The following is a 27,660-nucleotide window of genomic DNA, read 5'->3' on the forward strand; positions in this document are numbered from 1 at the left end:
AGATATAGCTCAAAAGTAACATAATGTCTGCTAGGCCTAAAAATTTTCATAATTGAAGACATTAATAGATAATTTGGTGTAACTTTGAAAGCCATGCATTAACCTATATTAGGAGGTGACAGTTATGAAATAAACTGTTATTTCATGTGACACTGCCATTGTTATATTTTTCCAGGGTCAATGGGATAATTTTGTAAAATTAATTGACCATAAGATACTTGTTTTAATTAAAGTATCAAAGCAGCCATAATCATGGCCTAAGGAATATTTTGAAAAGAAATAACAGAAAAGAAATCTTTGTAAAAAGAAAACCCAAGGAAGACTAACAGAAGTTTCAGTGGAAGTTTCCGTAAGTACGTATACTCCACGAATCGTGTTAAAAGTACTTCAGCCTTGAATTCCACTGTGTCACAGCCACATACATACTCAATTAATACAAATGAGGGTCAAATGGCTTAATTAAATCATATGTATGACGTCCCATGAAACATAAATACTAACCCAAGAATGAAGTAGATTGGCCTTGAGTGGTGTTATTTGAGGGTCATATTAGGATCTCACCTTTTATCAAACATTCCTTCACCAAGGAGTTACATTGCCTAAATTTTTTACCACCAGATGGATGAATGAAAAACATTCACCACTGAATACCCAAATGGATAAATATACTTATTCATACTGGTGCTCTGCAGTAGAACAACACTATTGAGAAATATTCTTTAACAAAACTAGTCTAGCAGAGCACTGAGCAAACATTTCAGAAATGCAGCAGGTTATTTTGAAATTCATTTTAGTATAAAAACACAGCAAAAAACAAACAAACAAAAACAAAGCCAAAGGTAGCTATTATGTTTTTAAGCTCTTGATCATTCAAGAGCTAAGTGAAAGCATACCAGAAACAAAGTTGTGTTTGAAAGAAAAACGTAACACCATGGATAGATAAGTGAGCGAGCAGGAAGCGGGACTTGCGTTAGGAGTTATGGGGTGGTTCAACTGGATTTTTATAAATTCCGTTTTGCTGGTATGTGGCTGATGATGATGTAAGGATTGCTGCAGCCTGAAGTTATTATATGATAATAAGGTATGATAAAAGTTGGAGGGTGAGGACAAGAATTGACACAGAGGATAAAAAGGAAGCAAAGGGGTAAGAGTGGGAGAAACTCTCTTGTTGGAGATGGTTATTAAGTTAGGTAGGTGGCCTTTGACATGATGCCCTAAGATTTCTAAATGGCTCCTAGTGCCTTGTTAATGAGTGTGCTCAGCAGAATAGCAGATTCAGCAGAATCGAGGGGACTTTTAGGCACACAGAATTGAACAACTTTATTTCGGGTATGCTTTCACTTAGCTCTTGAATGATCAAGAGCACTAAAACATAATAGCTACCTTTGGCTTTGTTTTTGTTTGTTTGTTTTTTGCTGTGTTTTTATACTAAACTGTGCTTCCGACCTGCAGAATCAGAATCTGTATTTTAACAGTGTTCCAAGTACTTCATGTGTGTTTGTTAATTTTGGCGAAGCATTCCTATTTGCTATCTAGGTGCAAAAGCCCAATGTCTTGATAAGTGAAATTTAAACTCTAATAAAAACATTGTTCTTTGATATAATTTTGTTATTTTAATCTGAGACTAGGCAATAATGATACTTTGTTTTGCTCAGTTTAGTTCTAAAATATAGACTATCTGTTCACAGGCTGCATGCTGTCTACATAGCTGTTTCCCTGTGATTAGAAGACAACAGAAAATACTTTGCCTTTTGTCAGCCAAGGCATTGGAAATTGGGAGACTGCCTATCTTCTGTTTTCCCCATGATGTCAAAGCAACCACATGAAAAATGAAAAACCAGGCCAAGTGCAGTGGTGTGCATCTGTAGTCTCAGCTATTCTAGAGGGTGAGCCAGGATCACTTGAACTCAGGAGTTTGAGACCAGCCTGGGCAACATAGCAAGACCCAATCTTAAAAAAAAAAATAGAAAAAGAAAAAGAAAAAGCAATGATTTTTCAAATGTGTTCTACATGAATTATATACATATTTGAGAAATTCTCTGTGTCTGAATGCTTTTATGTACTCATAAGAAATAGAGCTATCACTCTTAAGAACGGATACTAAACCAAGTAAAATCAAATGCCTTTCAAGCCACTTAATAGTAAAGAATCCGAGTTCACAGAAAAGGTTATCTCTTACAGAGTTCAACCCCAAATAAGAGACAGCCTTTTCTTAGCATGGTTAGTTAAACTCCCTGTGATCTGACCACATATTTCAATATGTGGTCATTGTAACTTCGGAATGGTTAAGAAATTTCCTGCTCAGATAACTCTCTTTTCATCTGATCCCAATTTTTCCACTAAAGGCCCAGACCACCCCAAAAATTAAAAAAAAAAAAAAAACAGACAAAATTACTAGCAAGAACTATGTAACTAAAGGTTGTATGTAAACCTGTGAAAAGTAGCTATTTTTATAATCATCTCCACTTTAGAATACAAGTTTGAGTTCGAATTAGAGGTCTTAACATAATCCAATAATTTATTTGCATGTCCAAGATCCAGTACAATTTCATAGTCAGGAGACATGCTGCTGTTCCTATGTTGTATTATGACTTTCCAACAATCATAGTGTTTTCCAGATCTCAGTTTCTCTCTTTATATTAAGGAGATAAAAATACTAGGACCACCTTCCTCATAGTGTTATTGTGAATGTAGGTGACAATGTTAAAGAGCTTTGAGAGGTATCAAGTCCTATATTAATATAAAAGATTATTATTGGTAAATATTGTCTTTATTATCATTATTATTTTGAGTTGTAATCTCGTTCTGTTACCCCGGCTAGAGTGCAGTGGCACAATCTCAGCTCACTGGAACCTCCACCTCCTGGGTTCAAGCGATTCTCCTGCCTCAGCCTCCTAAGTAGCTGGGAATACAGGCATGTGCCACCATGCCTGGCTAATTTTTGTAGTTTTAGTAAAGACGGGGTTTCAACATGTTGGCCAGGCTGGTCTCGAACTTCTGACCTCAGATGATCCGCCTGCCTCGGCCTACCAAAGTGCTGGGATTACGGGGTGTGAGCCACTGTGCCTGTCTGGTATGTTTTCTTAAAGACATTTTAGGATTTATAAAGTGGTATGTGTTTTGGGTTTATGTAATAACATGTAGTTTAGGATGTCCAATTCCACCATCAGTAACATTCATTTTTCAATACATTTTTCTTCAAAAAGCTGAATGAAGAAATTGACCATTTTCGTGCAGAAATAAATATTTTTACAGGGCAATAGATACACTTTTTCTTCCCTCTATTTGGTCTTGAACAATTATTAAAAGGCACATAGATACAATTTTGAAAGAGTGAGGAAAACAGACTCATAAATTAATTTGTTGCTATTATTGTTATTTTTCTTACTACTACATTTTGGATACTTTACTCCGTTTCATTTTCTCAATCAACTTCTTTATAACTGATTATACTTAATGGCCGTTATAAGGTGTATTAGGAATTTTTGAGCTCAATTTTTTACTGACAACAAAGAATTCTAGTGAAAATTAAAATGTTAGATAGTTCTCTGAACACTCAACATGAACACCTTTTGGCATTGGTGGTAATGCAATAGTGTTTATTTTTTCAATATATAGAACTACATTAATAATTTTTATTGTGACAGGTGATTTTCCCCTCAAATATACTACTTGAATTCTCTTATAATTTTTATAATTACTTAAGTATTTATTCATTCATTTAACAAAGCCCTGAGTGCCTATTATATGCAATGGAAAGTTCCACGCACTTGAGAAAAAAATAATGGTGACCAGCATTCTTTCCTAAGACTTATATTTAGATGAGGAACGAGAGATAATAGATAAATAAATGAACCACTGAGACATTTTTCTGATAATTACTGCTATGAAAAAAACAAGCAAAACAAAGCCAGAGAGTAAGTTAAATGGGTAGACGGGTAGATATCATTCCCCAAAAAAACCATTTCTCTGAGCGGTGACTTTTCAAGAGAAATACAGAGGAGGAGGAGCCAGCAGACGAAGATCAAGGGGAAGGGCATGGGCAGCAGAGAGAGCAGCTAATCAAACAGCTTGCAGAACATCTCAGACACAAAGGCCGGTGTGATTGCAGTGCAGTGAGAGAGGGGTGGGTACAAGATGAGATCAGAGTATGAGGTCTGGACTCCGACAGGATGCCATGGTGTTTTACGGGCCATAGCAATGAACTGGGAGATTAATGCAGATGTAGTGGGAAGTAACTGGAGAATTCTAAGCAAGAGAAGGACATACTATATCTTACGTTTTAAAAGCCAGCTGCTGTGTGGAGAACATATTGTGGTGGGGGTGAGTGCAGGTGTTGAAGTAGAGCCCAGATGAAGATGGTTGCAATAATGCACATGGGAGATAAGAGTGGTTTCAATGCGCAAAGCAGTGAAAGACGTGGTGAGAGATAATTGCACTTAAAGTCTATTTTGAAGGTAAGCCCCACAATGTTCACTTAGCAGTGGGAGTTCAGAGGAGAAAGAAGGGACTGAAGAAGGAAAGGTAGGTTTCAGACTGACAAATTGTTTTCTGCTATTAACAGAGTTAGGAGAAAATGAAGAAGGAACAGAGTGATGAAAGAAAAGGGGAAAACTCAAGAAAATTAGGAAGTCATCTGACTTAACCAACCTTGTAATTTCTATGATTACTCTTTATGTTTGGGACACCCTCTCTTTCACAGACCCTTGGAAGGGAAAGAAGCAATATAAACATACATAAGATTTCCTAGAACTCCTCTAGAGTTTAAAGACAAAAGATTTTTCTGGGGGAAGAGAAAACAGGTCTCTCTATGGCTGTGAGTGGGCTTTCAATCCTCTTGAAGAAGAAAGACATTGAATCTACTCTGTCTTCATATTCTAAGACTAGCATGTTAGTTCCCTTGGGAGTTCTTCATGCCACTGGACAAATGTCCTCTGATTATGCCTCAGCTGCACTTCAAGATTTTAAAAGATTTTGAGGGCGAGATTAGGAGACTTAACTAAGTAAATTATCATATTATTTGTACAGTTATCATTGCCATGCATTTTTTAAATAAAACACTGGAGCTGACACAAGGAGGCTCCTCAGAGACATTCACAGTTTTGCCTTAGGAGTAATGGGAGCCACTAAACAGTATTAAGCTGAGGAGTGAAAGAATCAGCTTGCCTTTTTAAAAGATCCATTTGGCTGGAGGTCTGTTGCAGTCACAGGGATCCTGAAGTGGAGTTAAGCAGGACTGGAGAGAAAAGGGATGCCCATGTTAACTGTTACGTATCCTGAGGCATGCCTACTGTGAATGAGACGCAGAGAGTGAACAGATGCCGGAGACCTATGGTGCATGCTGACTAGTTGGATATGAAAGCCTATGTAAAGGAAAGGAAGAGGTAAATATTAGCCTCAAGTTTTCTGTCTTTTGGCCCCTGGAGGATAGTGGTACTATTTGCTGAGATAAGAAACAATGCATGTTGCACAATTTAAAGGCGAGATGATGACTTCCGTGTTGGGCATGTTGGCTTTGAGATATCAGTGAGCCCTCTAAGGGGAAGGGACAGTGGGATCTACAGCTCTGGTGCTCAAGAGAAAGGTCTGAGCTGCAGATAGAAATGCGGAAATCATTAGTACAGTTGCAAATGAAACTATGTAGGTGAACGAGGCGACTGAAATAGAGTCTTGTGGAGTGAGAAGAGATTATGGTCGATGGGAGATTCTGAAAACTACAAATACTCGAGAGACAGGAGGTGGAAACACATAGCATAGGGAAGAAGGGATAAGGCCAGAACGCAGGAGGCTGAAGGAGAACACCTGGGGAAAGAGAGAGTGGTCAATCGCTCAAGCATTTTAGAGAAGCCAAAGACTGAAAATTGTTCATGGGATTTAGTGGCACAGAGGTATTTGGCAAAAATCAGTATGATGAGGACAGAAGCCAGATTGATTGGGTAGAGAAACAAAAGGAAAAAAAAGTAGGAATAGTGAATATCACTAAATCTTTGAAGAGATTGACCCAGAAAGGGTAGAAGACAGGAAGAGGAACCTGGTATCTATGGAGGAGGTTTTTATTAATATTTAAAAAGAAAAAACCCAGCATTTTAAAAATGTTAATATCAATGAGTTTAGTAGGCAGGGACCTGTTGACAATTTAAGAAAGAGAAATACATCTACGAAAAAATTTCCAAGTAGGTAGAAGAGATTGATATCCATGTACACAGTGAGTGTTCTTCCTTGAACAGGTTGAAAAACAACTTTTCCATTGTGATGAGAATAAATAAGAAAAAGATGAATTTGCACATTGGCAAGTTCATTGGTTCTCCTGAGAAGGAGGAGGCAGTGCAATCTGGTGAGAAGGCAATGCAGTCTGGGTAGAGGTGGCGGAGCAAAGATTGGATAGCATTGTGGAAAATAATAAAAAGAGTTGACTGTGGAAACATAGATTTTTAATACAGCATTGAGTAACTGGTCAAACCTGGAGACTTTTGGCTTATAGTAACACCCTTTCTAGGCTTAAGAGACTTCTCCCCAACAGCTCTTAGAAAGCCCAGAATAGCTTAGAAAAGTTTAACTGTTGGATTAATTCAAAATGTGGTTTTGACTGGTGAAATTCTTGAGAGGAGGGGCCATCAGAAGAAAAGCAGGGCAAGAACCTTTAGGATATTGTCCAGACGTATGAAATCATGAATCATAAATTCTAAGAGAGAATGAAGTATGAAAGGGAAGAAAAGGAGTGAAAGGGATGATAGATAAGAAGACAACGTAGAAACCAAAGGATTGGAGGTATCAGAGAGGGTAACAAGCAAAGTGTAGGGATAAAGAGTTGGAAACATTGAAGATGGTGGTTAGAAAGTAGGTAGTTTGATTTTACAATTTTAAAATAAAGTTTTTCAAGCTTTAACGCATGAGCATGGGTGACGTCATGGGGAGTAGCGGTGAACCTCATCGAGGTCACTGAGCTGAGACATTAGAGTGTTGAATAGATTGCCCTTGTGAACACTGAACTAGAGCAGAGCTAGAGACAAAAAGGAGCCCTGAAAAACAATAAATGAGAGTAATGAAGTTGATAAATGACAGCAGAGAGGACTGAGATACATGTGTGCTAAAACCATGACCCTCAGTTTAGTTAGTACAAATGTTGTATCTGATGGATTTAGACCAACATTCGGGAGAGTCTGTGGACTCATAATAATTTTTCTATTTGTTCTCTATTTTCTGAATCAATTATTTAAACTTTATTTTATTTTATATTTAGTTATTTGTTTATTTTTCCAGCCTCTGTTGCGAGGCTGGAAGGCAATGGCATGATCCTGGCTCACTGCAACCTCCGCCTCCCGGGTTCAGGTGATTCTCCTGTCTCAGCCTCCTGAGTAGCTGAGAGTACAGGTGTGCTAATTTTTGTATTTTTTTGTAGAGACGGGGTTTCACCATGTTGGCCAGGATGATCTTGATCTCTTGACCTCGTGATCCACCCACCTCAGCCTCTCAAAGTGCTGGGATTACAGTCATGAGCCACTGTGCTCAGTCTATTTAGACTTGTGCTAAGTTCTTAAAAAATATGCTCGCATTATCTCACCAGGTTTACTTCTGATCTGTTGTATACTAGTGAATAGGTCACTGAAAGCCAAAAAAGAAATTATCTCCTCTCTACTGTGATTGGCATTATGCAGGATTAAAATGTAACAAGATACAGCTCAGCCTTTGAAATACGTGCAGTATAACAGAGTAGCTTATTTGACGATGATAAGGATAACATAACGTTATCACACACACACTACATGAGAGGGCTGACCTGTAAGAGTTCTGGAGAGCATGAGGTAGGTGATTGGATTGTTTAGGAACGTACACGCCACTTATGCAAAGAAAATGTATTCAAAACAGAAGAGGACTACAAACTCTCTTCCGATGCTATCTGGGACCTGCCTAACCTGTCCTGTATCATGCTCTGAGCAAAAGCACTGTGTGCTTTAGAAAGAGCAGGTCCATTTAGACTTTATTTTAAAGAGCAGGTGAAGACGCAGGCAGTTGCCCTTCAGTAATCACCGCCCGTCTACAAACAAACCACACAAGGGTTGCAGGAGCCAATGCAAATCTTCCATTTGTATGATGACGGCTGCTGCAAGAGGGGTACAATTCAGGAAACTCCCTGGTGGCTCTTGATATCCGGCTGAAATGGAATTTTTGACACTATTTTTGAAAGGGTCCAGTATGTACTCTACTAAACAATGGGTTTCAGATTTTGAACCAGCAGTAGGACTCCTGAAGACCCAGGCTGAGGTTCTGAGAGAGTGCGCCCCTTCAACTGATGTGGAAGCTCCTATAATTGCAAAACCCTGTGTGAAGCTACCTGTAGACCCTCTAGATCAATATGGTTCCATGACTGCTCCTCTGACACCTATTTCCAGTTCCGTTTGGGTCACTTAATGGTCTGATCTGGGTCTGAACCAAATAGACTCAGATGTTGGCTTGACCACAGTGAATATTCCATATTTACGCCAAAATATTCCAACATATTAGACCAAAAAAAAAAAAAAAAGCCTTATTCAGCACTGTGATGAGAATCCATATGGTGTCTAAAACAGATAAGAGTTGGTTTGAATCACATGCTACCAAATACCACCTATATAATACTGAGTAGTATACACCTCATTTCCTCATCTATGAACTGGGCGTAACAGAATAACTGACTCGTTAATAGCTGTGAGGATTGAACGAGGTGCTCTAAAGGGTTTTGCACATGACTTGCCCTACAGTAGGAAGGAACCTACACGTAATACCCATCATTACTTTGGAAGGACACATACCAAGTTGGAAAAAATAGGCGTGAAATCAGCCACATGGGTTCAAATCCAAGCACTGCCATGGTAGTAAGACATCTGAGTCTGTTTCTACCGAGGAGAAACAAAAGTAGTCAAACTTATTCTATGGGTTGTACAATTATTGAATGAAATGAGAAGGCAACTGGCTTTTAGTAGGTACGTAAGGCAGAGTAAACTAACATTTATTTCAATGTGTCCTTCATTTATTTTGCATAACTCTGGATCGGTGTTATGAAGAGTGTCCTGTCTGAGGCTACCTTCTTCACCTTTAACATAGGGAATGTGGGATTCGATGATTTCAAAGGTAATTTACAACTTCCAAATCTTTACAAACACACTTAAAAAATTTTAAGGAATCAGGTGAATTAAAGAATCCAAGCATAACTGAAAAATACCATCTGACTGGCAGTTTTCTGGACATTCTGCCTTACCTACAGTGGTAAATTAAAGGATGGCTTTGATGGAGAAATATATTTTTTTCTTTATCCCTGCTTAGTTAAAACCCCTTATTATTTTCCAGAGTTGTTTCTACCCCTCCTTTTATTATTTTCTGGAGTTATTTCTACCCCTCCTTTCTCCAAAATGTAATAACTACTCAAAAGTTAATTCTGTTTTGGGTGTTACTAATGAACAATTTCGTTTGCTAGTTTTGAACTGCAATAAAGTCTCTGTAAACATAAAAATAAAATTTGAAAATGCATCATTGAAAATAATTGATTTTGTGCTTCAAAATATGACAGTTCCACAAAGGAATATGATGATAATTTACTTTCTGTCACTTCCAAAGTTAACTGAAGGGAGGAAAAAAACCATAAAAAACATGTTTCTGACAGCAGACAAGGAAATCATAGACAAAACTGCAGGGCAGGGGGGTAAAAAGAAAAAAGAAATCTTAAAAAAGCTGAGCTTCCAATCACCTCCTACCAGTCTCTGTGAAGGATGACTTCAGTCCCTTTCTTAACTAATTCTGTCACTGTAAAATCCTACAGTCATTCTTCCACACATAAAGGACAAATGAGCTCCAGAGGGGGATCTACATGCTTTCAGTTTTAACTATTCACCAATGGTGGAAAAGGCAGAATGCCTAAGCTATGTCTTTGTGGCCAATAGGATAGCCGTGTATCTCTCACATGACTCACTGCCCCTGTCTTTCACATGGGCTGTAATTTAGTTCAATTCAGAACAGGAGCAAGGGATGTCTGAGCACCAGGGGCTGAGTTCTGAGCGACTTTATAAAGCACTTTCTACCTTCCTCCGGCATGAAAACAGGGATTCTGCACCTGCATCGTGGACAGGCTGGCAAAAGCCTCTGCTCTGCCTCTGCGGACAAGGAACTAGAGCAAATGACCATTTTGAAACTGTAAGTATACATTTCTTTCCGTCAAGCGTCCTGATTAAAAATAGTTTTATGTCAGAAGCATCCGATATTTAAAGATTACTTCGGGGCGCTCTTTTATGTGTATATTGAAGGGTATTCAGCTGGCAGGAAAATATACCAGGGACAATTGTTGCATACCTTATTCTGTTAAGGATAAAGAATTAAAAATAAAAGTCAGGCATTCCAAAGAGTGACTGTAGGAGGCTGGACGCCGGAACACGGGAACATTGCTCTAGTGTGCTGCTTTGTTCATAAGAAAAAAATGAAGGCACACGCATATATACTTAGTTCACTTCTTTTTGCTCTTTATGTCTAATCAGATTTGCTCTGTTCCCCCCCCCCCCCAAAAAAAATAAAAGACAAACTTTGCTGACTCCACTGACAAGGGCACCGTGGACTTCAGACATCTGACAGTTATTATAATTAGCTATGAAAGACTGCAAAGACACTTGGGGGCAAATAGCTCTTAAAACCTGAACAATGGCTTCAAGCCAGGGCTTTCTTTATACATTTTTTTTTTTTAACCACCACTTTTATTTTATAATCAGGATAGAGACCGAACTGGTTTCCGTGTCGTAGTCCACAAAATGTGAAATAAAGTCCCAGCAGAAGTGAAGGCGCCTGAAAGTGGCCAGTGTAAAGAGAAAAGGAAAAGACAGCTTTCTGTCTCAGGATCTAGTCTTCCATGTATAAAGATTTTTTTTTTTTTAATTCCTAATAGGGTTTGAGGATGTGGGGGTGGGGAGGAAGCATGCGGAAGCTTCTTTATAGAAGAATGCTTGAAGAATAAAATAATTTGGCATTTCTTCTGACTAGCCAGCAAAAGACATGATTAGCATCTAAGTTCCTTACATTCTTAGTAAGGTTTTTCGGTGGAGTTTCAAACAGAAGCAACATACGATGCAGTTTTTTAATTTATAAAACAATTGAAAACAAATGGACAGAATGTTCCTGTATTACTGCCTTCTTTTTCTATTCAGCTAGAGTAATCTAGCAATGCGTTATGCCTTTACTTCTAGAATCGTCCAAATCCTTAAAAAGTTATAAGCTAAGTCTTATAAGAAATTAAAAGGCAAATCACATCAATGTGATTCTGACTGATGAAGATTTTGAATGACAAAGCCTCCAACAAAAAGAGTTTGTGAAAAACATCATCCTCCTCATTTTTAAAAGAGAATATTAACCCCATCAATTATTGAAAGGAATTATTCAAAGGCTCCAGACATAACTAATTATGGCTTAAAGAGAGCTGCCAGAGCCGAGCCAGTGTTCTAATTATAAAAGTCCAAGACGTTCGGATTCATTTTCTTAAGGAGGACTTGAAAATACACACAAATTTTCACATAATCTTATAAAAATACACCGTTTTTTTTCTTTGTCTGCCCTCATGTTATCTACACCTCCCCCACCGCCGCCCACTGTGTGCTGAGACACCTGAAGGCTAGACATAATGATCAACAGAGCTCCAGCCTGTCTGGACTCCAGCCAGATTTTTTTTTTCCTTCTACAATCAAGGAGCTTGCACGCGATGCATGCCGAGCCTATTCCTCTGCTATGTGCAGATCCGGGATGGAAGTCTTACACATACTGCGGAAAGATTAAAGACAACAATATCCCCTTTCTCTTACCCTAGACAGCCTCAATTTTTAACCCTTTCATTACCTTTGAAACCAAGACGTCTTCCCCATTCAAAGGCAGGTCTCGAGGGACTTTGCAACACTCCCGCAGCAGATCATACAGATGCACATGCCTCATTTGGTGTAGAGATCTCATCTCAACAGATCCTATCAGAATGTTTTAGGACTAACAGTATGCCAACTAAACATCACGTAATTTGTTTGTGTGGGGAATGCATTTTTGAATGAACTTAGGCTGCATGAAATCTGGAAAAAGTCAAAGGTCTGTTAGAAGATTCCTGCAAACCTTGCAGAAGGTTATATACCATTTCTGATAATGCTGTTCTTTAAGCATCTCTCTCTCCTCTCTCTCTCTCTCTCTCTCTCTCACACACACACACTCTCTCTCTCTCTCTCTCTTTTTCTCTCTGTAGCTTAAGATGCACACACTCAAACAGGCAATTATATCATTATATCACAGAGAAATCCAGGTTAGCTGGTGATGTCATCGTGTATAAAATTTCGCCTTTGCGGGCAACATTTTCAGTCACCTAATCGCTAATGTCTGTTGGGTGTGTGCCCATAGGAAGTTCACGTGCTCATGGGGTTAACCGACACCCACAGGAAAGGACTATTTTATTTGCAGCTATCTTTCTTTCGAAGATGTGTTTATGGGGCAGGATGGGTATGTTTATCAAGAAATATGTAGTCAGACAGAGTTTCCTGGTTCTAGGAAGCCTTGTTAATATGCTGGTTGAACATTTGAAAGGTGGCTGAATTACAATGATATGAATAGGATGTAGAAATGGTGAGCATTTTGAAATCAAGTTGGATAAAAATGCTACAATACTGTGATTTATGATGATTTGGTGTTTTGTATTTGCTACTTAATATTTGGTAACAAATCCTTTTTACTTTTAATTTATTTCTTAAGGAAAGAATAATTTTACACCATTGATTTAGAGCTAATTCTCTCTCATGTGCTTTTATAAGGGTATATCTCTGGATTAGATATAGTTGAATTAACTTTTGTGTGAACTAGTACAGTGTTTGGATTTATTTTCAAGTCTGTTTTATGGGTCTTACACTGTATAGTTACTCACCAAACATGTGCTCAGATTTTTATTAATGTACACATGTAAGTACATTATTTTATTTCAAGTAAAGAAAGTTTAATAATTTTACCAAAACATATTGCCAGATTAGAGATGTATATATATAGAACAATTCTGTATACATACTGCCCTTTAACTACTAAGTTTTGATATGTAATTTAAATTGATCTTCATTAGAATACAATGACTGCTATACTCATGAGTTTTTATACACCAAGTATCTGATACATAATTTTTTAAATTTTGCAATTTACTGTTAATACTTCTTCATTCTTGCATTCTAAGGAGCGATTAATCTGAAAGGGTTTTCAAAGCCTATGTGCATAAACAGCACTATGTATACGTCAGCAAATATAAGGTTCATTTTGCCAATATATTGTTTTAAAAGACATGAAAAATATTTGTTCTTTTTCTGCTTTCATGTTACCATTGTTAAGAAAAGTATATAGCTTTCGTTAAGAAAAACACATGTAACTGACACATTTTGTACTTAGAGAAAGCAAGCAACATAAGTTAGACGACATTCTATGGAGTAAGTCTCCATTATGAGCTAATAAATAACTTCTTTAAGAAATTCTTGGCCTGACTCTACATAAACAGTTCTTCCAACATATAGCAGAAGACTGATTATTAATTATATAATTTCTTTACCAAAGATTAAATGAACAAATATTGGTATTTAAATTTTACCTACTTTCAAAAAACAATACATGACATTGCCCATTGGGGATACAGGTTACTGAAAAGGCATCTTTCAAAGCCAAGAAGATAATGGACTTGATTGAAATAGTTGAACTACGTAACGCCAATTCAAGAACAAATGGTTTTTCAGAGCATAACGGGGAAGGAACAATTTACTATAGTACAGTTTATTCTTCTTACACAATGGCAATGATTTATTTGAAATGGCAGAACAAACATAGCAGATGTATAAAACAACAAATGGATGGTTTATTTCAAGGATATGTCAAGACTATTTTGTTTCATATATTAGAATATTCTTAATCCAATTATTTATCTGAAGACTTAGCTTAAATCCACATCCTTGTTTAGCCTGTGTTGATATTATGATCATGTATGTCTCTTACATGCATGTAGTGTATTTAATGTATATATGATGTATTTGAATATAGTCTTCTGACCCAAAATAATTGTTGTCACTTTATTATAAGAGTTTTTGAAGACTATTAATGTATTTCAATATGATACAATTTAGATTGCGACCTCAACTAGCTACATCTATACTAACAGAAGGGCATTATCAGATACTAAACGAATTAATGTATTGATGTTATAATTACTGCAAATACCTCATGTCAAAAAATAGTATCAAAAGATATGACTCTAATTTGATGAACAGCATAAAATGTTGTTTTAAAACCATCTCTGTTTCTTACTACCATGAAAATGATTTCTAAAAGAAGACTCAACACTTATCATTTCTCCACATGAAAAGATAATTTTTTTTTTTAACTTAGCCTTTAGGCATAGGGCTTGAAATTATTGTGAGTAGATGCCTGAGCACTGTGCAGAGAACGCACAAGAACCTCAAGTCACCATGTGAAAAGAAGGGAAACTGGTTTGGCTGCTTCATGTCTCAAATGTTATTCTTGCAATCCTACATGAAGACAATACTCAAAATCAATTTGAGTGAAAACTATCAAAGTTATTTTCACAATTTTTACAAGATCCAGTGTCTTGTTGACACTCTATGAAGGAAAAGTGTTCCAAAAATGATTGAATGTTCTACTGAGTAAAACTCAGTGAAGCTCAGTGAGGCGCTGGGGTCAAATGGGCTCATGAATCACAGATAGGAAATGAACTGTGTATTGCATATTTGAAAGTTTAAAAAGAAACATTTGGGATATTTTACCGTAAACAGATTTTGGTTTGATTTTTGGCACATCTTTTTAAACATCAAGCCTGCAGTTCAGCTGAAATAACTTTTTATATGTATAGCTAAGACCAGATGGCCACGTGCTCCTTTCTTATTTAGATGAGACTTTTCTTTTCAATAACATCTTTCTTCCTGACCTGCTTAAAAATTCCAGCGAATGAAATCAGCACAGGATTTTCAATTCTAATTGACCATGTGCAGAGGAAGGGCCAGTAGAGAAATCAGTGGAGGCATTGTGAGGCTCACTGCCTCAGTTCTGTCTTTGTGTTTACCCTTACAAGCCAATCTGGATTAATCAAAAGCATTTAATTTTTATTAATATTAATATAGCTCTAAGATTAATCCTCAATGAAAATTATTTGAGTTGTTTTTTTCTATCATTTTATCACAAGCAATTTTTTTAAAGTTATTATTCGCTTGCACAGTTTCAACTGTCTGGTAAGCACTTTATTGGTTAAAAAATAAAATATTGGTTGAACTAAGATGAAAGAATGATTGTACTAAATTTTTCTTGTCAACTAAAAAATATTATCTTTGAAAGACACATAGGCTTTTAAAATTTACCACGAAAATATTCACTCTCTAAAATTCTTTGTTTGTTATGTGTATAGTCATTTTATGAAGAAAAATATCTTTATGTAAATTTTATTTGAACTTGGACCAGTAAAAAAATATCAAGACTAGACGGTGATCTCCATATTCAGTATAGCTCAGGGAATTACATATGTATTAAAAATGGGCATTTAAGTTCCCAGATTTTTTTTTCTTTTTGAGAAATTCTTGACTCAAATATTTATCTTTTTAATTTATTTGTTACTGCAAAGAGTCAAATTCTTTTCAAAAAAACATTATTTATTCAAATGGTGAAAATGTTAGATGAATACAAGTTATCTGGATATATTGACATTTGTTTGCCTAATAAAGATAGGAAAAAACCATGAAGCAAAGGTGTATATTTTAAAAATATATAATAGAAATAAGAACTCCAAATTAATTATCAATGTTATTGAAAAGTGTTGAGGTGAACTCACAGCAACACTCTGTTTGATCTGGTGTTCTTTGCTCACTCTTCTTCAGGTAACTTATATCTTAAGCAAATCAATTAGTTGTCAAAAATATGTGATGCCTAATTATCAAAAGCCATGTTTTGAAAAATGCAAGTCTTATGAATGATAAGAACAATTAGAATGTTTTTAAGCCATAATTTCAGAGAAAACTGAACTATATTTGTTCATGTGATTCACAAATACAAAGGCCTGTTCTAAGCCACCAATATACGAAGTCAATTCTTTACAAACATATAAAATTAAATATCTGAGATTATCTTATATATATATATATGTGTGTGTGTGTGTGTGTGTGTGTATATATATTCATTCTATATATAGGGAATAAATTTCATATCTATAGTGCAAGTCAATTTGTGCTTCCAAAATATAAGAATTTTCCAATATTTGATGATTTTCACATCTATTTATGAATTATAAAAACCCATTAAGGAATTAAGGGCAGTGATTTAGCCAATTCTTGTTTTCCAGCCCCAAATAAATACAGTATTTTTAGAAACTTAAGAAATTAAACGCAGCATAAACAAGAACCCCAAGCATAAAAGTATTAAATTATACATATTTCTAGCTTAGCTTTACTTTTAAAACTATACATTTTAATAGTGTTGAATCTAACTTTGTAGATTGGAGGTGATGGATATAGGGTCTTAGGAAAAAACAGCAAAATTACATTGGTGTTATAATTTCAGATGGTTGAAGCTAAGATGATCTGAACAGAGGTTTAAATAAGGAATAGAACACTGAACTACTTCCATTTTCTCCTTTTCCATGTTATTCTAGAAAAATAGGCTTGACTTCTGCAAGATTATAGACAATCATAAATATAACATAAAATAAGACGCTTTTTACTAATCTTTGAAATAAGTTTTTGTACTTTTATTTGTGTGGGGTCGTGGTTGAGATTTACCGCTCTGTTTGTTTTCACGTATCCTGATTCTGCAGGTGAACAGAATAAAATTAAATAGGGCATTAAAAAAATAAGGTCAGTTAGGGAAGCTTTGCAATCGTGCAAAATGTCTGCCCCTTGCTATATCCTCTTTCCTGTTCTCTAAGACTGTGACAATCAGTTGGGGACAGGAATCCCTGAGAAACCCAGGCCTCTTTTAACTCTCCAGGGACACTATTTCTATCTGTTTTCATGCCCTTTCCAAAGGGTCCTTCTTCAGACTATAGCACACTTTGAACTTCCACCCAGTTTGTTACGTTCCCAGTCATTTCTGCTTAGTTAGGACCTCACCCTTCATTGTGCTGTTTATGTTTCACACACAGAGCTGTCTTCTTAAATTTTTGTTCTAAAAATCCATACTTTTAACTATAAGGGAACCAGGGTTAACAGGGTAGACATGACATCAAAAGGATAAATGTAGGGACAGACGCAGATGTCTTTGGCATTCTGAAAATCTGCAGTGTTGTAGACAGAATAATATGATTACCCTGAATCTGATTGGGCAGCTCTCACTTCTGGTTCATGAAGTGTGCCCACTTCAGAGTGGAAGGCTTCTCTCAACTAAAGCACTTGAAGCAGATGCTCGATTCATTCTTGCGGTTCATACTTGATTCGATATATTTCCTGTAGGGAAATTACTGTTTTAACTTAAAGGAACTAACTTCTCCTTTAACAATTGTTGGACTAGAAAAACAAAACACAAGTATGGAAAGAGGGGACTATGTAAATAAGAATATCAGGGTATAAACTGTATCAAGTAATCTGAAATTAGGAGAATATGTCAAAAATTGATTATAGACATTTTTATCGTACCTATGAATTATCTAGAAACTCAAGAAAATACAACCACTGTGTGATGGGGAAAACAGAAGTAAAAATTCCTCGTAAGGTTTTAAGTATTAATTTAATTATATCGCTTTAAAAACATTCATAAAAGAAACATCATTCACTGATTTGTATAATTGTTTGATTGGCTTGTTACTGTTAGTTATCTATCAGGACATTATTCAAAATACATTGGGAGAAAATGAAACACTCAATCACTATTGCGGTGATTATGAACCACTTTACAAATTGCCTCTTGCCCTGAAAAGAGTTAACGATTTAAGCTGACAACAGTGACTATGAGGAAATTCATTCTTCCGTTAGTCTGAGGACAGAAAGGGGTTAATTTTTCAAATCTTTGTGAAGGGGGTGGTGGGGGGAAACTCTGGAAGATAAAAAGCAAACCAAAGACTAAGCTGCTAGTGATTTGGTTGTATTTATGGATTATACTACATGTTGAAAAGAGGAAAATCAGAGCTGTAAGATGACGCTGCAGGGGTCGTCTGGACTTTTCACTGAGTCTAAAGTCTATTTAGTCAATGCTTATTAAGGCCTGGTTTTGACCTTTGCCCTTCTCACTCCTCCCTGTCCCAGGTGCAACATTTTTGCAAGTGCTTGGCCATTATTAGACACTATGTGCAAACTTTAAATTTGTGGATGGAGAGTGTTGAATGTGGCAAATAATCCAGTAGTTATGATGCTCAAATTTTTATTAAAAAGTTTAAAAATAGTAAAAGTTTTATTAAAAAGTTTAAAAACTCAGAAACTTAGATCCATTTCCTTTGAAAATTAATAAACAGTGCATATTGCTCTTCTTCAAGATATAACTAAGATTGTTCAAGTGCAACTTACATTTAAACCAGATTAGTATATTTGTTGTTAGAATGAATTGTTCTAACAATATATCTAAAATAGTGATTTATATTTAAGCTACTTTACTTTGAGGGGGACATAGAAAACTTCATGTAATTATTTCCTCTACATTTTTGCACATACACTTTTAGTAATAAATAATGCTCTTCTATTCCAGGCTTGTATTTGTTTAAAGGATTAATTTTAGTTGTAAAAATTATAAGATATGAATACACAAAGTAGTGTTTTTACTAAACAATTTTTACTAAAACATTTTATAAAATATATTTATGTATTTACATGGTGTTTGATAAATATGAATGAAAATCCATTTATACATATTAATAGATATTTCTAACAAACCATGTGTACTCCTGTAAAATACAATATTATAGATACCATGCATAAAACATATCAAATGACTCAATATTAACTATGTAAACATAAAAAGGGTAAATAAAGTTATCCAAGTATAAGACTACATTAAATATATTTAGAATTTTATTTTATTTTTCTGCTAAGTGCTTTGTTTAGCAGAGAATTATCCAAATTTTATAAATTCAAGTATTTTAAACACATGCTTTTGAATTGTGAAGACAATTAAATATCTAACTTGAGGAAAAGGTTGGTTTTAAAATTTCACTGGAGAATTAATACGTAAACGTTTCTTTTAGCAAGAATTTTAAAACACAGAACAAAACTTCATTTTAAATTTTTCAATATTTTAAACTACGCAGAAAAGTAAAAGCAATATAATATACATATCTATGTTTCTGCCACTAAGATTTATAATTTTTAATAACTTGCTATACTTACCACAAATTATTTTAAAAAGAACTATCTATGTACAATTGAAGTCTCCCATCCTCATTTCATATCCTGATTTCCCTCTGGCTACGGAAGTAATCACTATCTCATAGTTTTCAGCTTATCTTTCCTGTCTCTATTTTTTTTTTTTTTTTTTTTTTTTTTGAGACGGAGTTTCGCTCTTGTTACCCAGGCTGGAGTGCAATGGCGCGATCTCGGCTCACCGCAACCTCCGCCTCCTGGGTTCAGGCAATTCTCCTGCCTCAGCCTCCTGAGTAGCTGGGATTACAGGCACGCGCCACCATGCCCAGCTAATTTTTTGTATTTTTAGTAGAGAAGGGGTTTCACCATGTTGACCAGGATGGTCTCGATCTCTTGACCTCGTGATCCACCCGCCTCGGCCTCCCAAAGTGCTGGGATTACAAGCGTGAGCCACCGCGCCCGGCCTCCTGTCTCTATTTTTACACTTTAATCATCTACTTATTAGAAACAATAAAAAGAATGAGGTATCAATTATAAAATCCCTAACTAGTTTTTGAATTTGTCTTTAAGTTATTGACATGTTTTCAAATAAATATATTAATTGGAAACTCTGCTTATTAAGATATTTTTAGTTTAAAACCGTAATGCTGACTAAAGATTTAAATTAAAAGATCTTTCCACCTGCTTTACCTAACTTTCATGGTTGCAGAAATTAAGATACTATGCCTCATGCTTTCTTTTATTCAGATTCTTTATAATTAAACCTGTTACATTGTAGCTATTTTTATGTTACATAAGGAATTGGTAATATGGTTAAAATATTATTCTTCAACATGATTTCCGTTTCTCCCATTTTATTGTTTTCAGAAAAAAAAGCATGTATTACAGATAGCTTCAGGCATGGATATTAATTTTCATAGGCCACACTCTCATAGAATATTGTAAGGTACTTATTTTTAAATATTCTAACAATCTGTAAAAAAATGCCTTTGGTTTGCCAAGAAAATATCACCAATATAATAGTTAAAGAGAAAGCATTGCTAGAAGGTTTGCTTCTGGGAACTAGATTTTTCTTAACAAAGGGGCAAAGACAACTTTGAAAAAGTGTATGAAACCCAGATCCTTATTTGAATAGAGTGTTACTGCAGATTTACATGAACTATGTGGTAATGAATTGCCACACATACCTCTTAATGCGGGTAGAAATCTGCATGAATGCCTTTCCTGTCATGTATGATCCTAAACATAATCTATAGACAAAACCTTCAGAGGCACAGAAAAGTGAGTTTAAATCATTTGTCCCCTATTAATAGTTCCCTTACTAATTAAATTACTTAGGTAGCAATATATCAAGAAATATCTATAGCAGTTTAAAACTTTAGCCAATATTGTAATGCCTAAAAGGAAAAGATGTAAGCAACTATACCACCCTGATGAGATAACTGATATTGCTCTCCACCTAAACTATCTTCAAGTAACATTTATGAACTACAAGTTATTTCAAAATTGGACAATTAGTATCCACTAGTAATATTTACTCCAGGCAATGTTTGGGCTAACATGGTCTAAAGATGAAGACAGGTGAATATGAAAGATTCTATTTTTGCTCAGGTTCAGAGAGAGTATATTATAACCGTCAATAAATGTGACTCTTGATTTTTTTACCCTGGATATAAAAATGCTGATACAATGATTTCAACCAGACCGTTTCTCAAAAGAGCATACTATTACTAACAATAATATATTTAAAATTCTTTAGTCAGTTGAATTTTGTATACCAAATCATTTATTCAAAGATATCATATTTTTACCATAAAAGAAATTCAAGAATATGGAAAGCTGCTTTCAGAAGGCTTCTTCTTATAATTTGGCCAAAAGAACTTGAAATATATTTACTAAATATTTATTAAATGTTTTTTTTTTTCTTTTTCTGGAACATTTGTACCTTTATTAGACTTGAAAAGATACCAATATTCTTTACTCCAGATAATTACACAGTCTGTGTGTCTATTATTTGGGTCTTTTAACATTTTCTTCTTCACAACTCTGGTCAATTCATTAACTGTCTTTCAGAATAAGTATGTCTGTTTCTCATGGTAAAATAGCAAACAAGAAAAGCACTGGGTAAGGAGTCAGAAGACATGTTATTCAATAGCTGGGTGGCTCTGTTTGGACCTCACTTTGCTTACCAGTAATCTAGAGTTGTAGAGCTGGTAGATCTCCAAGGTCTTAGGATGTATCTCTGCATGATTATCTAAAAATGAGACCATTAGCCAACTGATAAATTCCTAGCTCTCAAAATAATCTCTATATTATACATATGCCAAGTGGTCCATCCTATTTGAAGTGTAGTCTTACTTGGTTCCTTTATGTGTCTTCTGAAAAGCATTCTTCGTCAGAATCCACTGATTTTCTCTATGAAGTATCATGTAAAATCACATAGCTTAAAAGGATCTTATTCAATTCTGATAATGCATTTTACAGATAAGCCAAGTAAAGTCAGGAAACAGCATGGACACTTATTTGTAAAGATTCTTTTGGAGTAGAAATCGTTCTCTGCAAATTCTGTAATAATATGGAACCATTGGGTAGCTCAGAAAAGAAGGATTCACCGCAGGATAGATTTTAGCTATTATTACTGAAACCACATGACATGACTGCAGGAGTTTTCCAACTGCTGATTTAGACGTTAATACTAAGTTACGGAATGGATGTCCTCAGAGTATTATCAAATTTATTATGTTTTAAGTTAGCACTACCATTATTTTTTATTATAGGAAAGTTTATCATTGAGTGACTTGCCAACACTTTTACCCTGAATTTTATCATTACAAACTTAACTCAGATTTCTTATTTCTGAATAACTGACAATAAGTTATCAATTATCTTGCTAATTCAGACTATGCTTTAGGCTTAAATTGGTTTATGATGATGATGTACATATAATGAAATTCCATCAGGAAAAAAACATAAGAGATTGAACTTATAGATTCAAATGTCAGAAGTAGCAATAATAATAAAAAATCAAATATCAAGAGTTCAGCATGAGTAATGGTAGTTCATGGAGAAATAAAATTACAAGTGAGTTAAAAAAGAAATGTAACATGAATTAAAAATACACTTAAAATATAATTAATTATACTTATAATGACAATATTTTTTTCTACTGAAGTCTATACAAATTTTGATTTATTCATTTATGAAGTTCTAATCAATAACTATTTAGATCATGCCATAGAGCAGACAATTAGAAACAAATATTAAAATCTGTTTGTCTATCAAAACTATCTCTGGCTCTGCCTGTGATTTTCTTCATCCTTCTTTTTTAAAGAAATATCAGTTTATGCAACTGATATTTGGTTGTATAAGCCCAATCTTTAGGCAGAGGAAAAATGAAGAAAAAAAAAAGCCATAGACATACAATAGCAGATCATATTTAATAAACATCAAAAGTAGTTTCTTAGTTGAAAATGTGGGATTAATTATGCAATAAAAATCATGTAGAATTTTAGTAATATTTACTTTTATTAGATTTGGATGTAGTTTGTCACTGCATTAGGCATTCATGTATTTATACCACATGCACCTATTAATGCACAGGACATTATTAATAATTATATTTGGGCTTGGTAGGAAAAAATTTAATTTTATAGCTTCTGTCAATGTTAGGTTGAGTTTAGGGATTTGAATTTCCCTTCCAACATTTTTTGAAATGGGATGTTAAAAAAAGGAAGAACTAGCCTAGGAGTGACTAATTATCAGTGCCTAATTATTATCAAAAAATAATCCATAACATATTTATGTTAAAATATGGGTACCTTTTCTTTTAATTTAGGGTAGTGTATTTAAGAGAGTCAAATCTTAGCATTCAAGTATTTAGTGACCTAGTTTGTGAAATAATATAACATTATTTTCTAACAGAAGAGGGCCTTAGAGATTACAAGAAGACAATTAAACTGAGGCCTGGGAAGGGAAGCAAGTAATCTACATTCATATAGTATCCAGAGTGATAAAAGTATAATTCTTTCAATTTCTTGGACTTCCCCTTAAAAATGACTGGGTCAAGGAAAACAGTATGCACAATGAACCCATCTGGTTAAAAACATTAGCTCTGATAGAAGTCCTGCTAAGGATAAAGCTGAGCAATTCATTTTAATGAGAAACATCAGACTTCCTACAGATGGACGTAACCCCTTCGTTACTCAGTTTTCTCATCTGTGAACAGTCATAACAGCACATGCTCTATATCTCATAATAATAGAAACATTCATTTATTAAGTACTTACTACAAGGAAATCACAGAACTATTTGTATTTCACCTAATTTTCATAAAATTTCCATGCGGCAAGTCTCCCATTATTATCCCATTTTGGAAATGAGGAAACTTAGAAACAGGATGGCCAAGTCCTAAGCTCAAGATGCTATAATGTCTATGGGGTAGGGCTAGGATTGGAACTCAGAGGCTAGAGGGGCTTTTAACTCCTGTATCTAACTGCTTTGCTTCATGGCTTCCCACCCTTTTTGTCTTAAAACATAAGATAATCGATCAGGGTAGGGGGAAATATCAAAGTAATAAAGCATTTCTCAAATGCAACATCATATTAATCCTAGAAAGAATGCAGGCCCTATCTCACGTTGCCATCAGTAATCAATACTTAGATGTGCAGGTCAAACCTCTGTAACAAGTTTTGTTACAAGGAAGATTTAAATAAAACATGCAGAAGCACAATGGAAAACTCGATTTGTTTTTCTTATTTATTGAAAATTCCTATATACTAAACTCTCTCAAAATTCACCATAATAAGATTTCACCTGTGTCGATAATACACTTTTCATTTCCACACCACTTACGTAAACTTTTATTAAATATAAAAATTCCTATGGCTTATCAGTTTACCATTTTTGTCTCCTTTACCTGTTCAACACGTTAAATTCTGCTATTCCCTCTAAATAGAACTAATGTTTCAAAAAATGTACCAAAACAGCTGCAACTTTAAAAAATAATTTCACAGTATTTTGGTAAATGTACTGAGCTTGGCTACAAGGCAATTCACAGTAGCACAGAAGTCCAGCCTGCAGTGACTTCCAATCAAATGAATATAGCCACCAATAATCCTTACAGAAGGATAAAACTGAGTTCAAGGGACAGTGTTATCAAATTGTTACAATGTAGTCACTTTATAATCAATCTCAAATGCTTATTGAATGTTAGCTCTGGAGAAGTCATTGGGTACAAACGTAATTCATGTTCTGATGGTTTAAAAAAGAAAATCTGTAGACGGTCTCAAACTTGGATTAGGGTTAATGGAGTCTATCAATAATTAAAAATATGTACTTAGAAATCTGAAAATCTCACACCTCTCAATTGTTTTTGGCATTTTCTAAAATTTCCATAAACAACTAAATTTCAGTTTAGTTAGAGACTGGGTTGGACTCACCAGTCCTTCTCTTCTGTCTTGTGACCCTTTAAGCATGAATCAACTGAAAGTTACTAGATGTGAAAGTGTGACTCAAATCAACTTCTCTCTTGGAGAAGAAATGTTAAGTCATTGCCTGAAAATTTTTTGGTTCCCAGCTTTCTAAAAAAAATTCTAGTTCTTGATTTTATATCAGGTAGTGAAACTCGCTGCAGATACTCATTTATTCCATAAGAAAACAGAAGAACACTTTTTATTATTTGCTAGATCTGAAATTATTTATATACATGTGTGTGTGTGTATATATATATGTATATATATATATATATATATATATATGTATGTATATTTCACTTGGAATATCTTCACTTTGAAGGTATCCACTATTTTAAAACATGTCTCATATAAAACCGTGTGTTTATATGCAATTTCAGCCTACTATAGTACAACTTTTATTGAAGATTAAAGGCAACATAATAGTAGGGAACAGGAAGCAATTGTTGCAAAGTTCTCTAGAGTATTGCCCGAACTTCTAAGAAATTCTACAATAAATTTGAACTTATCTGCTGAAATCATGCTGACTATCCTGAAGAAGTTCCATTATTTATCCCTGAAAAACTAATCAGTGTTTCATATGTTATTCAGTAGTCACTGCAAAAGTCATTAAAGAAATGCAGAAACTATTATTAGAAACAGTGCTGTTTATGCTTTCTGTTTGTTTGTGTTTGGTTTTGAGACAGGGTCTTGCTCTGTCACCCAGGCTGGAGTGCAATGGCAAGACTATAGCTCACTGCAGGCTGGAACTCCTGGCCTCAAGTGATCCTCCACCAGGGCATTCCAAAGTGCTGGGACTGCAGGCATGAGCCCCTACACCCAGCCAGAATGTCTCATATTTGAGTACTCATTTATAATTTTTCATCAGTTATTTTCTTCAGCCTCCATATTCATACGTGATGTTTGAGTCACTAATTCAAACATTCACATATTTATTTATTTATTTACTCTATAAGTAAAGAGTAAAGCTAATCTATTACTTTGTCCTTGAGGAATAGAAGGCAAAAGAGGAGATGTGGACCAAATTTCCTGGTTCATTTTCAGGGTAGGAAGACAGAGACTGGATCACCGTGCTATTTTAATTCGTTAGCTATTTATTAAGCCTTTGTTTGTTCTAAACACTGGGCTACACAGCTAGTAGGATATAAAAAACATGAGAAAAATGTATATCTGCCCTTGATGTATTCATAAGCACATTGATTCAAAATGACATTTTAAAGTATGCACAGTAATTAATTCTTCTCTTATATTCATAATATATCTTCTGTATGTTTGTGGAACACTTTATTATAGAAATAATAAATTTGAGGATTGTCAGAAATTTCAGGGAATTTCATTTTTAAAATTGTCCTTGGCCAGGCTCGGTGGCTCACGCCAGCACTTTGGGAGGCTCAGGCAGGTGGATCACGAGGTCAAGAGATTGAGACCATCCTGGTCAACATGGCGAAACCCCATGTACTAAAATTACAAAAATTAGCTGGGCATGGTGGCACAGCCTGTAGTCCCAGCCACTGGGGAGGCTGAGGCAGGAGAATTGCTTGAACCCAGGAGGTGGCGGTTGCAGTGAGCCGAAATCACGCCATTGCACTCCAGCCTGGGTAACAAGAGTGAAACTGTCTCAAAAAAAAAAATTGTTCTTATTCAATACTTTGCAAAGATAGTGATATTCATAATCATGACCAGAGGAATAAGTATCCTAAAGATTTAAAATTTTTTAAAAGATCAAACACAGAGGTATGGTGGGGGCACGTGGGGGCCCAGCGGAGGGACAGTGCAGGTGATGGGTTGGGGGGAGCGGGAGGTTGGGGAGGGATAACACTGGGAGAAATGGCTGATGTAAGTGATGGGGGGATAGAGACAGCAAACCACCATGGCATGTGTGTACCTGTGCAACAATCCTGCAAGATCTGCACATGTACCCCAAAACTTAAAGTACAATAAAAAGAAAAAGTAAAAACAAAACAGCATACTAAAGAATAAAAAGTTGAAAGCTTTTCTTCTAAGATCAAGAATGAGACAAGAATGCCCCCTCTGCCACTTCTATTCAACATGGCACTAGAAGTCATAGCCAGAACAATCAGACAAGAAAAATAATTAAAAGGCATCCATATAAAAAATATAAGTAAAAAAAAAATGCTAAATTGGCCAGGCACAGTGGCTCATTCCTATAATCCCAGTACTTTGGGAGGCTGAGGTTGGTGGATCACTTGAGGTCAGGAGTTTGACACCAGAATGACCAACATGGTGAAACCCCATCTCTACTAAAAATATAAAAATTAGCCAGGCATGGTGGTGTGTACCTGTAGTGACAGCTACTGAGGAGGTTGAGGCAGAAGAATTGCTTGGAGGTTACAGTTACCTGAGATCATGCCACTGCACTACAGCCTGGGCAACAGAGTGAGACTCCATCTAAAAAATAAATAAATAAAATAAAAATAAAAATAAACACTAACTTATGTTTAGTGTAATATTAGAAGAAAATCTAGAGTCTTTAAAATGAGAATCCAAGAATTAATCAAATGTATCAGTTTCAGAAAAAAAAATCTGCATTTTTGTATTAACACTTCTTATGTAATTCATAGGGTATTTTCTTAAATCAGATAATTACCTCTTGCTTTGATAGTATGTAAAAATGTTATTGTTAGTTTATTAAAATCATATTTTCCCCAATTCTTAAAGAATGCACATGTAATGAAAGAAAAGAAAATCACCAAGCAGGGACATTTTTCTGTGTGATCAAATAAATAGCCTCTGCTGTAGGATATTTGTTCTAATAAATGTACAGGCATTTGGAAGAGCTCAGATATACTCCAAATAACAACTGGAGTCTTGAAATTCATTCCAGCCATTCTCTGTGTTTCAGGATCTATCTTCATCATTGAGAGTTTACATGGGCATAG

General features: G+C 35.2%; 2 long non-coding RNA genes across 2 annotated transcripts in view; one reads left to right on the plus strand and one right to left on the minus strand.

Moving 5' to 3' along the window:
* The window catches only part of LOC141581068 (uncharacterized), a 40,539-nt gene extending 28,435 nt beyond the window's left edge, over positions 1-12,104 (minus strand). Inside the window, exon 1 of the long non-coding RNA XR_012513522.1 lies at positions 11,845-12,104. This is a non-coding gene — a long non-coding RNA (uncharacterized LOC141581068). The remainder of the gene's footprint in view (positions 1-11,844) is intronic.
* Positions 9,976-27,660, plus strand: part of LOC141581067 (uncharacterized) — a 59,756-nt gene continuing 42,071 nt past the window's right edge. Inside the window, exon 1 of the long non-coding RNA XR_012513521.1 lies at positions 9,976-10,164. This is a non-coding gene — a long non-coding RNA (uncharacterized LOC141581067). The remainder of the gene's footprint in view (positions 10,165-27,660) is intronic.

Source organism: Saimiri boliviensis, chromosome 14, assembly GCF_048565385.1.
Source record: "Saimiri boliviensis isolate mSaiBol1 chromosome 14, mSaiBol1.pri, whole genome shotgun sequence".
Classification (NCBI taxonomy): Eukaryota; Metazoa; Chordata; class Mammalia; order Primates; family Cebidae; genus Saimiri; species Saimiri boliviensis.